The sequence below is a fragment of the Corvus kubaryi genome, unplaced genomic scaffold (assembly GCF_017639235.1).
Source record: "Corvus kubaryi isolate FWS band 111438036 unplaced genomic scaffold, C.kubaryi_AGA036_p1.0 split3-131, whole genome shotgun sequence".
NCBI classification, from domain to species: domain Eukaryota; kingdom Metazoa; phylum Chordata; class Aves; order Passeriformes; family Corvidae; genus Corvus; species Corvus kubaryi.
Window position 1 is genome coordinate 1,796,099 of NW_024582083.1, and position 17,474 is coordinate 1,813,572.

The 17,474-nt window shown below is 36.6% G+C and overlaps 1 protein-coding gene across 5 annotated transcripts in view; it reads left to right on the forward strand.

Moving 5' to 3' along the window:
- The window catches only part of PALLD (palladin, cytoskeletal associated protein), a 192,933-nt gene that overhangs the window by 46,971 nt on the left and 128,488 nt on the right, over nt 1–17,474 (forward strand). The gene's annotated exons all lie outside the window — the stretch shown is intronic.

Genomic DNA, 17,474 nt, shown 5'->3' on the forward strand with positions numbered 1-17,474 from the left:
ATTTAAACGTGACTTTTAGGAGCCCCCAAGGACCTACATTCCCTTTCCTCTCTTATAACTTTAGATGTAAGTAATATTTTGGAACTCCTTCTGAGATGTGCTGAGGAAGCTAAGGTGTTTTTGTGCCTGTCCTTTCTATTTGCTCAAGGGGACTGGTGAAGAAGGCTAGCAGCATACATTCAGGTAATGCAGATACCTCAAAACGTTTTTTGATCCTAACTGATCTGCCTATAAGCTTTTAAGAAAGTGCCATATATTAAACTGCAAAAAATTGTGGTAGCCTATGGTAAGAAATGCTGTAAGGTGGTGTAAGAGGCTGCACAGATTGTTGCTGAAATGGTGTATATTCTGCTTTTTTAATTGATCAGCTTTTCCTACTCTGGCCAGCTTAATGGATTTAGTAGCTCTGTGAATACAATTACATATGCATCTGCCAGCTGCTTGTGGTATCCCTGCCTCAGCAAGAAAAGCTGTTCTTTGGCTGTGTTGGCTCACTGTGCTTTGTGGCACACAACACTGATTTATTAGGCAGTAGATGCATTTTTTTCTCTTTTTCTTGAATGATTGAACTATGATGTCACTTTCTGTCTTGGCTTTAACCTTTTAGAAAACTTTTTTTTTTTTTCCTGCAGACTGTTCTCTTAACACCAGGAAAGTGGGAAATATCTCAGTGTTCATTGCAGAGCAACTCTGTCTACCCTAGCACATTCCAGGGCCACCGAATCATTTGTGGTGAGAGTGATTCAGATCTGGTTAAGATGATTTAAAAGAAAGGTTATGGGCATACTGCAGTTGTGCATTTAAGAAAATAGAGAGAGTTTTTACTGCCTGATTGAGACCACATGGCTCCAACTTAGACTTTTTTTTTTAACATGGAAATCATTGGCTGGATGTACTCAAACGATTTATTTTTTTTAATTGCCTAGAGGCTGAGAGTTTGGGTCATAGCATTTAATGGTAAGGTCAGGGTTAAAACAAATAGTTTTTAGTGTTCCTTTGAATAAATGAAAAATAGCTTTTTTGGATATTTTGCATGGGATATAAACGTGCTTCTCTTAAAAGAGAGCAAATGTATCTCAGGAATTCTTCTGACCATTACAGGGTAATTGGTGACCTGATTTGAGAGTGAGAAGGATAGAGATAAGGGAAGATCTCCCTGTCATAAATCATGGTAAATATGTTCCACTCCAAATATATTATGGAAAATATCAAAAGTAAAAAGGAAAGGCCTTTTTTTATTGCATATAATTTAACTGCTTGCCCTCAGCATTTTGAGCTGCTCTTAAGAGGATTGAAAACTTTATGTAACTAAACTCTTTTTAACTTATTGTAACTATCTACATATAGTAAATCCCTACTGTGAAGGATGAAGTTGTAATAATCTATATTCTTTTTATGCATATTCTTTATTCTGAAATACTCTTAATAAAGTCTTGTTCTCTCCTTAGTGCTCTCAATTCTTTCTTTTCAATTATAACATTTCTCCCATAAACTGGTGCATAGCTTTGATACAAAACTTTCATCCAAATTTCCCTCAAATGAGAGTATTAGATGATGAATGTTATTTTACATGGATACTTTTGAAATGGGTAAAAAAGTCCAAGGTGTTTCAAACATGCAATGCAGATCAAAAGTTTTGAGCATTGAAAAACACTGTTTATTCTTGCCTCTGGTTGGAAGATGAAATAATGATGAAAGGCAGTTCCTACAATAATTCACTGTAATTTACATAGAAATATTACATAAGTAGTATTCTACAACAGGAAACCCAATAAACAACAGTTACGAGTTTTTGCTATCTTTAAGGATTGGGATGGTGAAGTTAGCTAGGGGATAATGGGGAAAAAAAAGAAAATGTCAGTCATGTAGCTGTGTACGTCCCTTTCAACTAGTTCAACTAGTTTCTTGCTTAACATTATGTCTCCCTGTAATTTACAGACCATGTATGAACTTTGTTCTTAACTTTAAAAAAAGGCTGAAAACTAAAAAAAAAAAAACCAAAAAAAACCCCCAAACATTAACCAGAGTTCATGAATCACTGTTAGTTAATTTCTGCCTCACATAAACTGTGATGTAAACATTTAAAAGTTATTTGCAGATTTTTGTAACTTTCAAGTGCATAATGCAGGTGGGAAAGCTATATTATTTCTGAATAACTGCTATGAGAATTAATCAGAGGTCAAAATGTATACTACAGTGCCTTGACATTCCTGCCTGTGGTATGTTAATGTGTTGTGTCAGTGTTCAGTTTTACTGCAGACTACATATAAAATATGTAGAATCAACTGGAATTGGTTTTATACTGGACAATCCTAATTGTACTGTGGATAAAACAGTACAGTTTTCCTACAAGTATAAAAGAAAGCATGGCCTTTATGATGCCCCATCGTAAAAGACATACCTTGTGCCTGAAGTCCTTGACGAATTCCAGAGCCCCTCAGTGCTTTACAAAGATCAAGTGAAGCAAAGGTGACAAGATTCTGCTGTGTTGTATAGGTGGGAATATTCCTGTGTCTTCACATATATACCAGAATATCCTGTTCTTTGAGACGTCTTTAGGCCAGCTTTTATAGGGTATATACATATAACTGTATACTAGATTGAAAGTTGTCATTCTTCTTAAACAGTGACTACTTAATTTTTTTTTTCTGACTGTAATGCTGGTGCAATCTACATTGCACTGTGCATACGTAAAACAGACACCCTCTCTTTAGTCAGTTTTTCAAACAGTGGAGAGAGGCACACTGGAGAAGGAAATAAGGATCAAGGAGTTCCAGGATTTACAGGTGTCATAGCAAGGATATATAAACTCTAGTCATTGCAAAGAGGAGTAGACCTTAAAGCAGTCTTGAGTTGTTGGATTCCTAGGGAATTTTTGATTTGCCACTAAAACCTGCTCTTGGTATTGTTTCATTTTTCAGGTTTCATAATGGTTGTGAGAAATACACATGGTATTCTTTGGGGCATGGCTGGCTAGGCCAGTGTATGTCAGTAGGTAGGAAGAATCTTGAAAATTTGAAAATAATCTTGAAATGAATGTTTGGAGCAAGCAGGTACTAGTCATAATTCTGCGAATAGTCACCAAAGCATAAAGCATGGGTACGTGCATGCTTTTGGATCATACCATATTGACAGCTGTCAAACATGGAGGTAAGCTTTCCTGATAAAGCTGAAACTAAGGAGTGAAGTGAGAGCTGTGCTGTATCTTGCAGCTAGTGAGGTGTGTAAAGGCACTTCAACTGATACCTGAAAAGATAGCGTAAGTTAGTTTTAGAGAAAGGTCGTGGCTAGTCCTCAGACCTGGCTTAGGAAGCAAATGTAATCCTCCCCTAAGGAAGATTGTGGGTGTAAAATGCACAGTAATGCAGCAGTTAACCCTAATGCCAGGTATCTAATTGTGTAAACGAAGCAAATCAGTCAGATTTTGCCTATGGAATGTAATTTCAGTAAAGGGGTGCTGTGTGAAGGATGCTGAGGAAAAGGTGGCATGAGTTTTGGGAGGGTTCAAAGGCAATTTTCCTTCCCCACCCTTTCCTTCCTTTTATCTGCTGTTTCAACTAGACCCTTTCACACAGCACATTGTAATCTGTCCTAGGACACCACAGATGTTATCCAGGAGACCAAAGTCTTGAATCTTATTTTACCTCCTTTAATGGGTAACTTTTTGCTATATGTGTGATTGTATTTGCCTCTGAGGTAGGATATAAGAAAATAGCATGCCGCAGAAAAGTACAGTTACTTGTAAATATGACAGCTGTTACATTGAGATTAAGGCTTTTTTTTTCCACTAGTAACTGCGAAAAGTATCTTTGATAATATTACATTATCAATCAGAACAGGCATTATCAGTATTGTTTTACTAGTTAATGTTGGAGATTAATTCAGAAAGCTTCCAGTTTCATACAGACCAGTAGGCTTAGAAACTAACTAGTTATAAATGGTGATTTTTTCTATCTGTAAATACATGAAATAAACACAACTGTTGCAAATGTCTGTGAATATAGGACATCCTAATCTTGAATCCTTTGATGATGACAGTTTCCTCCACTGACATCCCAGCCTTCCAAGACCTGTTGCCAGTATTGAAAACTGCATGGTCAGTGCAGGACTGAGGTGCTTGTTCTCTACATCCTGTGGCACCCTGCAGAATGATGCCAATCTCTGCAGGCTGAGTCTCACTGAGTAAATTTGACTGCTGTCATACTTAATGCAAGACACTGACAAAACTGCTGACAGCTTTCTTGCTTTGTTGTCAGTTACTAAGTTGCTGACCTGACCCAAATGAATCAAGTATTTTAGCTTCTGCTCAACTAATTTATATTGACTGTCTTTAGCTTGGAAATAATTGAGATGTAAGAAAAAGGGAGATGATAGTAGGAATAGTAACCATATAAAACTGGAATCGTTTTGTGTTGGCTATGTAGGGTTTCATTTTGCATTTAGTTTGGTCTAGTTCAGCTAATGTTGCAGGTGCCAATTAAAAGTTTATCTATTCAGCTACTATCATGTAGATAACTGTCTTCTATAGGCATCATTTAGTTGTGCCTATAAAAAGCACAGTGATGGCAATATATGTCACAGTTGATGTAACAGCTTTCTACCTTTCCTAACTCCAGCAAGATGTTTGCCAGTTTTCAAGGTAAACCAACAAGTTCCACGGTTACCACTTCCATGTGTTCAGGATGAACAAGATTATACATCCTGAATGGAGGTTTCCTTTTACTTATTGTTGATTTGCAAGTTATTAAGGTTTCATAATTTAATATTGTTGGTTTATTTTCTGTGGACAAGGGTGGTTGGTCTCACATAGTTTTCATCTTCTTTCTAAGTATTATGGTTTTGAGAAGAAGTAATACTTCTTCATCTGAAATGTGTGTTGTCAGCCTTGAGTTGCCACTAATTCACCACAATCATATTAAATGCAATCTACCTTATATGTAGAATTCAAATTGCATAAATGCAATTTCATTCTTATGACTTTACATCTTTTTCCTTACTTTTAACTCTTTACAATCCTTCCCTCAAAGTTCAAAATGTTTCTTCACTGGAAGATTATGCCTGGCAATTCTGTAACAGGTACCCCTCCCCATGAAGGCAAAATAATGACAGCATGCTATTTGAAAATCTATTTCTGGCCAAAGGAGTATAAGGGATAGCTAAGAGCAGCATTTCAGTTATAGGCACTATGCATTCCATTTCAGCTAGACAAGGAATCACGTTAATCCTACAAGCCTCAACAGTTCTTTGTGTCTGAAAAATGTTCAGCATTTCACACGTGCTTATTAAATGCCTTTTTTTCTTTTTAACCTCCTCTGTTTTCACCGCTTTTAATTTGTTTCTTTTCCTTCCCTTCCATGATCTTCTTAATTTCCTATCAAATACCAGAAGTGGTAAGTTGATTTAAGCATAGGTCTACATAAGCCAAGTGATGGTATCTTCAGTTTAAGTGAACAAAGTTACAGCTCTTTACTGCACTTAGGTGCTGGAGTGCCTTCAGACTTCGTCGAAGGTAGCCGCATAAAATCCTTCTGCAATGGGCAAACAGACTCCTAATAATGAAACTCCAGTATTTCATTGGCATGCAGGGCTGTATAACAACTTATCCATCTCTTCATGGCAATCTGCTTGCTTTCAAAAAGATTGAATAATTTTATGACTAACAGTACATCTGGTAATGCAAGGTCAGAATCTGCTCTTATTTTAGAGACATGGTCAGCACATAGAAGTTGGCCTTCGAGTTAAGATAGTGGAAATTGAGTTCTGCGTTGGCTCTTACCTTTCTTGGGTGACAATGGACAAAGTGCTTAACCTCAGTTTCTCAATAGTAAAACATATCTAATTATCTCATGTTCCATTACTATTTCAGTGCTTAAAGATCTATTCATTGAGCTTTTTTTTAGAGAAACACTTTTATTCAGCTTCTGCAGACACAAGAAAATTCATTGTGCTATTAGATTTTGTCCAGACTGTTGTTACCAGGTAGTCCAATGCTTGTATTCAATAAGATGTGCCGTATACTAGACACTGTGGAAAATTAGGGTGAATGTTCTTACTGAAAATACACATAGGGATATGGCCAACCTAACAGAATGGGAAAAATGTATGGGGGAGGAAATGGTGGAATAAAATGAGGGAGGCCTAGTATGCTGCTCTAGTGGGCTCTTCCAGCATGCTCTGTAACCGAGAACAATCCGAATGAAATCAGGAATGTTATCTCTAATACCATATGTGTGTTTTTTCTGAAGCACTGAACTTTAACTCTGCTCTCATATGCTTTATGCACCACTACTGTACTCTCAGTACAGGGCTGGATGCATTTGAGGACTACTTTTTAATATGTTTGGGATATCTTTCCATAACTTTGTTTAAACAAATATTTGAGGATGCTTCATAGATTTGGAGAGAAAATTTGTATCTGTGTATTTCCATGCATAGCAAAATCCTTTAGCTATAGGGTGAAAAATACAGAGCAGCATCTCTACTTTGGAAATCAAACGTTCTGATTTTTTGGGGAAGAGATGATAATCTTTGCATGAAACAAAGCAGCAGATAAATCTTTTTTTTTGCTGGCATAGCTACAGACACAAGCAGAAGGGGTCTGCTTGATTTACTGACAAATGAATTAGTGGAACAATCTGAAATGCAGATAATGTCTACCACACTTTGACTTCAGGGTAAGATGTTCCAGGCCCCAGAAGGAAGTTGTACAAAACCAGCCAATTTAATTACCTGTCAGAATGAAGGAAATTATTGCTCAGTGTCTGGCATTTCATGCCCTGAAACTATAGGAGCTCCTGTGCAGTAGCTAGTTGAATGCAAAAGGTGCGTGTTTCAGGTGCTGGGTTTTTTCTTGTGTTCAGTGCTGAATTCTTCTGTATAACATGTTTCATAGTTCTGTAACAATCCTCTGAAAATATAAAACTCTCAAAGGGTGGGAAATGAATGGCTTTATCTGGTAATCATTTAAACTTGAATTACATTAAAAAATTAATGAAAGCATCTGCAGTAATATTGAGCACAGAACTGCAGAGCCAGCTATTATCAAACTTTTTATGACTGTACTTGCTCATTCATCACATTTATAAACTGTTCTGTCTTTGTGCTCTGACACATGGAAACAGCTTCCAGGTTTATTGGCATTGGAGGCAAGCTATTGCAGTGGAGATCAAAATGTAGAAGATATTTCAAAAGAAAAAAGCTTCCCATGAAATATGAAACCTAAAAATACAAAATGAGAAAGTTATGTGGAATGTTAAGGTTATAAATGAATTTAAGTTGACCTTTTACTCCAGTTTATTCTTTCTGTCACTTCCTGCTCATATCACCTACCAACTTTAGTGTAAAGTCTTCTGAAGTACAGGTAAATGTATCACAAACTACTATGTGAGTGTTTTTCTTCTGTATCTTTGTTCTGCTCCTTTGCTTTGCTTTTGTTTTTACTGACTCATAATAGAGACTTGCATTTGTAGATATGTCAGAAGACTAAAGAATTTTCCTTTTCAGTGCATTTTAATTAATTTTACAAACTGTAGACCAGGTTATAATTCCTTAGAACCTGAAGGTCTTAGTTTATGATTTTTTTTTCATCTGAAACTAATGAAACCCAGAGAGTTTACAGATAGTTTTACTACTGTATTTATGAAGCAAACAACCATTTTCCAAACATAAATGGCTTCATTTGGGACTAAGAACAAGTGGGAATTTGCAACTATTCAATTATTTTGCCATATCTTGTATTTAATAATATTGAAAAAAAGATATTGTACTATACATTGTGAATATATATGTATAAAACTGTTGAGTTATTGTGAATTGGAGGTATTTCCAATGCAATATCTTTTTCCCCCTAATATTTGCAGGCTTTTATAATTAAATGTTGGGGTCTTACAGCTGAGGAGAACAATTTTTCAGAGAAAGGAAGAGAATTTAGCCACCTGAAGTTGAAGGTATTTTGTTGTGACACAATATTGGCTTTGTTCTGAAGGAAATTTATTTCAGTTTCAACATGTAATGAGAGCTTGAAAAAAATTAAATATTGTCAAGTGCAGCCATCCAAGTTGTTGAGTGATTGTGTTCATTACTGAAATACAGAATTGTAATTGGAGTGAAGCAAAGAGTTCTTTTGACTCTTCAGCTGTCCCAGAAAGTGTCTATTCTGAGTTTTCAGGAGAGTAGCAGTTTTCTCTTTGCTTTTTCTGATTTATCCTTCTTCAGTGTAGCTAACCTGGAAGACAGCAGAGTTATTTCTTAGGGACCCGCAAAGAGGCTCTAGCTATGTTGGCCCAGACTGCACTGGATCTCAAAACCCCTTCTTAGGAGATTTATCCCTAATGTATGGCTGAGTTGTAAGTGGCGGTAGTATGCATACATGTGCCAGGAACTCAGGTTTAGTCAGATTATATAAAATATTCTTCTATAAAGATTTAGATATCAGGTACAAGATAGTGCTCCAGAAAATGAAGTGTGAATAAATTGTCCAAGAAAAGCTCATGTAGGAAAACTGACACATGAAATATTCTTAATGACTTGTAATGCAATAAGTTTTCCAAATATTCTGAAGAAAATGACTGATGTAAAGAATCTCACTAAATTAGCCTGCAGTTATCTAGTGAGTCCAACAGCCCTTGAAAATGTCTTACAAATAGAAGCGTTGAAAACTTCATATTTTAATTGCATTTAATTTATTCTTGGAATTTTACTTCATGCTTTTTATTTACATGTATGAACCTGGACATGTAGTTTTTAAATTTATATATGTCCAAATTCATTAGTTATAGAAGTTGCCCTATGAAATGAATTATTTTTGAACAACTAGCTGTATATGTGACAAATAATCCATATGCCTGTTGTAAAAGGTGGTTTGCAGTGCACAATACATAACTGGTCCTTGAATTGCACAGAATTTTTTCTTTCTTGATCTGATGATTGCAAAAATATAGAAGAAACTGAATTATCTATTTACATCTATTTGTCAGTTAAATTGCAGCTTCTGGAAATGACACTTCTATACCACAGGCTTGTGGCCAAAGAGGGAAAAGAAAGATCTGTGTAAGGTTTCTGAAAATGTGAAATCTGTGGGTTATACCTACACCTGTGCAATGCTTTTGTCTTCAGAAAACATATAGTTAAGATCAAGACTATTAAGTACTTTGTGTTTTGCTAATGGACAAAGATATGGAGAAAAAGACAAATCTTTGTGGCAAAGGGTAAAGATAAATCAAAACAGGGTGTGAGGTAGGGTTTAGGCTTTGGACTCCAAAAATGAAAAATAAGTTATTCAGCATGCATTTCAGCATTCTGGTATTTCAGAAGGTTGGCTATAACATAAACAATATTATTTTAGAAGAAACTTCTTTAAGAGATACTTGTTCATTCTGGTTAGAGAAGTAAGCATACAGATTTCTCCTTTAATACTGACTGCTTTTTGCCAGTTAAAGAAATATGATCTCCCTGCTGTTCTTGTTGAATAAAAACAGCTGCACAGATGTCTTTGATCTGCATGATGAAACAGGATTACCTGAAATGTGGTATCTCATTTGGATACCATTGATACATTTGCGAAATATCATTTGCACCAACCCCACAGTGCAGTCAACAGCAAGAGTCACTGCCCTGCTTTCTTTGCCACATGGCAGAAATGTACCGATGAGACTTTGCAGCCAGATCAACAACGAAGTTGCTAGATACTTTTCATTGTTTTTATGTTAAATATTTATGTATCTTCCTTATAATCAGAGTTCTAAAAAAAGAGTGACCAGATCCAGTTTTATAAAAAGTTACTCCTGCAAGAAATGAATAGAAAGTACTTTACTTTGACCTCTTACACGTCTTTTGGTATTACAGAAATGTATATTAATCAGAAATAAATAGGTATGGATTGCATATCTGAGTAAGTCATACAGCAGGTACCTCTTTTCTATATGATATAGTATCTCTATTTACAGACAGAAAAGATTAGCATAAAACTTCTGCATTATAGGCATGATGCGTAATTCAGTTTTATTCATTAAATCTCACAATTTTTCCCTTTATATCTGGATATTTCATTACTGCATCACAGCATGCCTATCTTCCAACTTTTGTAACACTGCATGATGAACACAGAGACATGCTATGTATAGCAATAAAGTTTTACTAAATTAGAATGTGTTTATGTACTCATTATTTTCTTTAATTTTTCATAACACATATTCAAATTATAATTAATGTAAAAAAAGGTCAGTTTATTTATATTACTGTTTGTGCTTCTCTCACACCAAGGCAGCTACTTTTAGACTCTCAAAAAAACCCCAAAAACCAAGTATGAATTTAGATATAGCTGTAAGCATTCCTTTAAAAAGTAAGTAATAAAAAAATCCCAATTTGTATTTCAGTTCATATTATAATGCTCACAGTAGTTTTGACTCTGATGCTCCTTTAAAAATATAACAGGAAGCTCAAAAAAAACCCCAAAAACCAAGTATGAGTTTAGATATAGCTGTAAGCATTCCTTTTAAAAGTAATTCATAAAAAAATACCAATTTGTATTTCAGTTCGTATTATAATGCTCACAGTAGTTTTGACTCTGATGCTCCTTTAAAAATATAACAGGAAACTGAGATTAAACAGAAGGACCTTAGGAAACGAGGTAGTTGCCTCAGTAGCAAATTTGTAAGAGTAAATTTCAGTACATTCAGCAACTTCATAAAAATAAATTTTGTATCAAAAATTCTTATTGTGCCTAAGGATAGTTTAGCAGTAACACAGTTGAAATCAGCTGCATGTGTTATACCACTGCCAGAGAAATGCAAAATAAACAGTGGTAACTGTTGAGCAAATAATTTAAAATTCTCTTAATCCAAAAAGTAAAAGAAATGTTCTTTAAAAGGTTTGGTATATGGAAAGCTGTACATCTATACATCTTTGCTTTGCTCAGTGTTGTGTTCAATTTTCGTGCTTTCTAGCATTGATGTTGTGTTTTCTTGTGTGAATATCTCTATCATTCAGGTAACTAAAAACATCCATCAAAAATATTTTCTTTAAAGCTTCTATACTTAACAGCTACAAAGTGAGGCCAACAGTTGCAAAGTCAAGGACCAGATTCAATCTTGAAAAAAAATTAAGAATTTCTAAGCTGATTCTGTGATTTGAAGACAGAACAATTACTTTTTAATCAAGTCTTGCAATGCTGTCTTTCTTTTGTAATTTAGCTGTGCACGTCTGTGCAAGGCTGTGGGACATTGCAGCACCCAGAGAGATTGACATGAGCTACAGGCTGTAACTGAGCGTCTTGTCTGAAGCTATCAAAATCTCGAGCTAATTTTCAGATTATTTCCCCATCTGAAAAGCTGAAACAGAGTAGAATCCTTGTTCCATGGATAAGGTGAACTGAAAGAGGCTTAAAAAACCTGCACAAGAATGTAGGGAAGAAATTTTCCTAATGACAGGAATAAGCTAAAAAAATCACCTTTGGAGTTACTGCAGGTTGCAATCAGTGACAGAGGCCATTGCTCACTGTTCTCGGAAGCTTTGTCTGGGTCAGCTGGTCACATCTGTTACTTCTGTACCCCTTCCACTCTGCATCCTTGCAGAAAACATGATGCAGAGCTTCACTTCAGAGGAAGCAGAGTTAACTTGTAGGAAATGGCAGGCTGAAATGTTGATTCATGTCTTGAAAATACAACAGTTTTGGTATTCTCTTGCCATTTCTTTGGCACTTTAGGAGGGCAGGTTTGGTCTCCAGGTACCTAATTGTGCAGCTTCCTCAGCTGGGTGTGAAGTCCTCACTGAAATTTGTGAGAACTAGGAGAACACTGTGCAACATCTGAAGAATCAGTTAAATCAGTTAAATTTATGTAAACTGTTTGTAATGTAACACGCTTCTTACTGTAAAATTTGTTTCTGTGGTTTTCAGTATATAGAGCCATTTTTAAATTGCTTAGCTGAAGGTTCAGGCAAAGCACCAGCACCTATAGTCAGATTTTTGTTTTGTTTTTAGGATTACAACATATAAATATTTAAAGTATGTATGATGCTATTGGTAACTCTCTTATGAATTGCCTATACAAATAATGAAATATCTATTGCACAAAAATTGGATAGTGTGTAGAGAACTATAAGCATCTGAATAATTTGATTCCTGCAGTGTACTCTAAATATTTTATGACAAAGCTGATTGCTTTTAAAAAATCAGGTTAAGTTCTTTAGGTAGTAACGTTTTATAGTCTGGAAGTTTTTGACTGCTTATTTTCAACAGAGAAAAACGAAATGGGAGTTACACAGTATCATGATGGAAATGCTGATTCTGCCAGTATGGGAATGTCAGAGTATTTAATTTTGACTTTTCTTGCTGGACATACTTAACACCACTAAGGATAAAGTTACTTTTTAATTTACAACTTATCTCTCTGCACTTTCTGTAGTGGTCAGAGTTCCCTATTATAATTTCTCCCTAAGGCTATATCTTAAAGTTTCACTTCAGCTGCCATTTTAAATTAACTTTAAGAGTGTGCAGAGAGGAAAACCTCTCTATTCCTCAGTGACTCTCAAAAAACATAAGTTCCAGCAGGATTATGCATTAGAGAGAACCTTGAACTGTTTTTCTTAAGACCCTTGTGCTTACTTAGTCAGTGTACTGTTCAACTCTGTTTATATTTTGTTCAGGGTCATTAAAATCCCAGACACACGTGCTCCTATGTATTTCCATGCATGGAGGATTGTGAGGGCATAAAGAAAAGAAGAGTGAATAGAAAGGCATATTGTGTGGAATTCTACTTGATGTCAGTGTGCATGAACTGCTGCTCACCTGGCATCTGACTGTCCTTTTTTGTTTGCTGTTTTGTTTTGCTGCCATGTAGCCAGTGGAAAAGCAAAGAGGGTTTGAAGCATGAAAAATGAGTACCTAATCATTGTTCCCCTGCTACCAAAATCTCTCTTCCTTGTCTGTTGACTTTCCAGTCTAGTGATTGTTTCACTGTCTGCATTAAATATTTAATTGCTATAATTTTAATATACAGAAGATACAATGTAGGTGAAAACTAAGCATGATTGAAGAAAAAAGCAAGGCAAAGAGTGGTACAGTGGAAATGAACACAAGAAGATAAATGGTGGAAAGGGAATGAAGAAAAAAGTAGGAAGGAGCAGAAAATTTCAGTGTAATTTGAAATTTGGCAAGATACAGAATGACTAATAAAATTTATCATGTTTATATAAAATATATGTTCCTTTTTTTTTTTTTTTTTTGGTCAGCCATTATTTGACATCTTACAGTAGTTTCTGTTCTTTTTAAAGGGGACCATTCTCTACAAATTTGCATGAATGGTAGCATGGCCTGCAGGAATGCACCCACAGTGAAAGCTGGAAGTCTTATTCTGTGGACTGATATGTACACATATCTACAAACCCTTTAGTTGGTGCCTCTGCCTGTTTTGTTTCTGTTTGCACACTTAATGCAATATTGAGAACCGACAACAAAGGGATAGGGAAATGAGTTGATATTTTTATATTTGGTATCCAGAAGTTGTGAAAGAGGTGTCTTTTTAAAACAATGTTCTCTATATAGAAAATTCTCTTTTCCTCAAAGCATCTGCAGTGTGTTTGTTCCTCTGTGTTACTTTCAATGTCTTTTGGGTTGGGTTTGGTTTGGTTTGGGGTGTTTTAACTCTCCAGAAGTATTGTTGCTTTCTCACAGCTAGAAAGTAATCCTCTTATCCCCAAGAGGCTCAGTAGGCTGGAATAGAATGGACATGAGTTAATGCTGCCCTAGTTAGCATAAAACTGGAATTTTCTTGTAAGACTTGCTTTGTGGCTATTTTTGTGTGTCTAGCCATGAGTCCTTCTCGTTTCTTTGGCTCAGTTTTCCTTTGATAGTGATTTGTTGCTTGCTTTCGTGATCCCTCTGCAGAAAGAGGGAACGCTTCAAAGATTTATCTTTGAATCTGTTTCCGTCCTTAGGAGCAGAAAATTCTCTTACCATGATTATTCTAATTGCAATGCAGTAAGTTTGACTGCACAAATATATATATAAGAGATGAAAAAGTAGAATTCAGTCTGTGTTTGGGAAAAAATGCTTCACTTATTTTTATTTGATGACCCTTTTTTGAATTCACAAACTCTCTTGAACTGAACTGGCAACTGGCAAGTTATGGCCGAATAAGTATTTAAATTGAGTATTTTCTTATTCACCTAATTTTGATGTAATCACCAAAAGAAGTTCATGGCAAGTAATTCTCCTCTTTCATCAACATGTACATAGAAAAAAATACAATTAGAAAAGGAAAGAGAGTACAAAGTCTCTTGCAGTGTTTGTCATTTCAAATATCTCTGCTCTTGCCAATTGTGAAGGTGAATTCTTCTTTCCACGATAAACAGTGAAGTCCCACACCAGGTGTGTTTCCCATGCATCAAACATCGCCTTAATGATAGCTGAGGTAATTTGGTATTGAATTGCTTACTTATGTGCTTTCCTCTGAGGCAGACAGTGTCTGATCTAGCAGGTCAGGACTCGTTTTCAGTATGACACTGATGTGATGCAACAAGTCTTAATCCAGCTAGTGCTGAGGAATAGCTCCCACTACTTGAGACTGACTGTGCGCATGCACAAATCAAGGGACAGTGTAGAACTTCTCCTCCTAAGAAAACAGTTCACTTATTAAATGTTGTCTGACAAAAAAATATAAATGGATTTTTTTTACTTTAGGTTCTTATGCTTATGACAATTTTTTCAACATTTTGTGAACACAGAATTTAGGAAACAATAGAAAGCCATACAGCTTTCATCAAACTAAAATAGGATCTGTCTGAGAAAATAATTAGGCTTGGAGGAGAGGTTTTCCTTTGCAGGATGTTTCTGGAAAGGAAAGGAAAATAGAACAAATGGTTATGTAGGGCCTCATATTACAGGCTCTTGTCGGTGACTGTCTAGAAATTGAGTTAACCTCTCTCTTGTGCATATTGTTTAAAACATATCTTAGGAAAGGCTACACAGAGGTTAGGGCTCTGAAGGTCTAATAATCAGAAATAGTAGCAGAAATCCTCATACTGGTAGAAGGGATGACTTGTGACAAGAGGAAAGGAGGGGAAGAGGGGGAAGAGAAATGTTAATTTTGGCAGTAGACCTGACAGAGTAGATTTGTCTCCAAGGCAAATAGTTGTAAAAGTAGGCCAAAGGGGTCTGTGGAGTAAACAAATGGAAGTTTGTTAGTTCTTTCCAAAAATGATACTTTCTTTGTGCACTGTCTAGGCAACAGAAGACAGAAAAGGAACTTGTTAGTATTCTAATTACAGAAGATAATTGCATATAGCTTTCATGCCACTACTGACTGGGGGTTTTGCCTTCAGGAATAAAATACATATTGTTCATAAACACAGAGAGCTTGCCCACAGTTACGATGTTATTAAGGGAAATTCTGTTATGTGTAAACCTGCTAGGTTTCTTGACTCTGGATTCTGAAAAAAGCATGACATTTCAAGTTTTACAATGTAATATTTTCAGAAGGATGTTTTCAAACATTTTTTATTTATGTTAATTACATGAAGTTTGTAATTAAAAAGAACAATAAAAGTGAGGAAATTCAATTTTATAGACTCCTCGCTGATTGTTATTTTATAGTATCTGGCATCCTGTAATGTTGCATGCTTTTCCAGAATAGGTAGGGAGAGTTCTGTAACTCCTTGGGGTTATTTTGGTTTTTGGGGGTAAAGGGAAGTCATCTGATAGAGGGAAAATAAAAATTTTAATTCTGAAGTATTAGTGGTATGTAACTGCAAAAATTCTCTCAGAAACACGTACAAATTAAAGGAAAAATACCAATTTATTTGTGGAAAATTTTAAGTATTTAAAAATTATTTTTGAAATTCTGTCATCTTTTACTTTGCGTTGACTATCCATAAATTTATAAAAGAACGTACTATGGCAGAAAACTAAAAGTTGAGGGGGGGGGGCAGGGGAAGATCCCTTTTGAAGCTTGCTGTCAAGAATTGCTCATTTTGTCTTTATTCTCATTAGAGCAAGATTTGAATACTGGGGAGCAGAGGAAGAAGAGGGTAAGGGAAAGGAGAGGACATGGAAAAGCACAGATTGGAATTATGGGGTGAGAGGAAAGGAAGAAAGAGTGGTAAAGATCAGAGTGGGTTTGCAGGACTGGAGTGGAAATAACAGCCCTGGCAAGGCTTGGCAAAAATTGTTTTCAGGCTATAGGGGCAATTTGAGAACAGAAGGATGGTTGCTCACGAGTGATTTTCCTTTAGTGACTCTCCAATCTACCTCCCCTCCCTGCAAAAATGCACAGCAGACACTATAAACAAAGAATTACCCACTTCTCATACTTGCTGTGCTACCAGAGATAGAGAGAAATCAGGGCATAGCCTAGGGTAATAGGACTACCTGATATGAGGGAATCAAAGAGAAAAAAAGGTGGGAACTGGTACTTTCATGGTAGCAGTATGGGCTGAGAGCATAGACTAGCTTATACTGGAAAATGCTTGATTGACCTGATGTAAACAAAATTATGCTGTGCTTTTACCTACCTATAAGTCACCATAGGTAAGTGTCTGTTTTGTGTTTACCTAAATCCAGCACTTTGGTTGGGACATACCTTCTTGGTAGTGGAAGATGTATTACTTACATACATAAAAATCCAGGCCTCAGAAATCAGTTTACGTTCTTGATCTAAGGCAAGAGCAAACCTATTTAAAGGTTACCAATATGGAACCTGTGCCATGGGATTATGTTAGGTTGACTGGGTAAGATGGACAAAAACCACAGAATCACAGAATGGGTCAGGCTGGAGGGGACCACAGTGGGTCATCTGGCCCAGCCTCCCTGCTCAAGCAGAGCACATGGCATAGGATTGTGTCCAGACAGTTCCTTGAGTATCTCCAGTGTGGGACTCTCATCAGCCCCTCTATGCAATCTCTTCTGGTGCTCAGTCACCCACACAGTAAAGAAGTTCTTCCTAATATTCTGGTGGAACTTTCTGTGTATCGGTTGCCTGTTGCCTCTTGTCCTATTGCTTGGCACCACTGAGCAGAGCCTGGAGCCATCCTTTTGATACCCTCCCTTCAGATACTTAGATGCATTCATGAGGTCCCCTCTCAGCTGTCTCTTCTCAAGGCCCATCTCCTGTTCTCATAAGAGAGATGCTCCAGTCCCTTCAGCATCTTTGTTGCCCTCTCAACAGGAGCTCCAGGAGCTCCATGTCTCTCTTGTCCTGAGGAGCCCAGAACTGCATACAGCACTCCAGATGTGGCCTCACCAGGGCTGAGTAGAGGTGCAAGATCACCTCCCTTGACCTGCTGGAATTTTCTTCCTAATGCACCCCAGGTCTTGGCCACAAGGTCACACTGCTGGCTCATGGGCAGCTTGGTGTCCACCAGGACTCCCATGTCCTTCTCCACAAGCTGCTTTCCAGCAGCTCAGCCCCCAGCCTGTATTGGTGCCTGGGGTTATTCCTCCCCAGGACCCTGCATTTGCCTTTGTTGAATTCCAGCTGGTT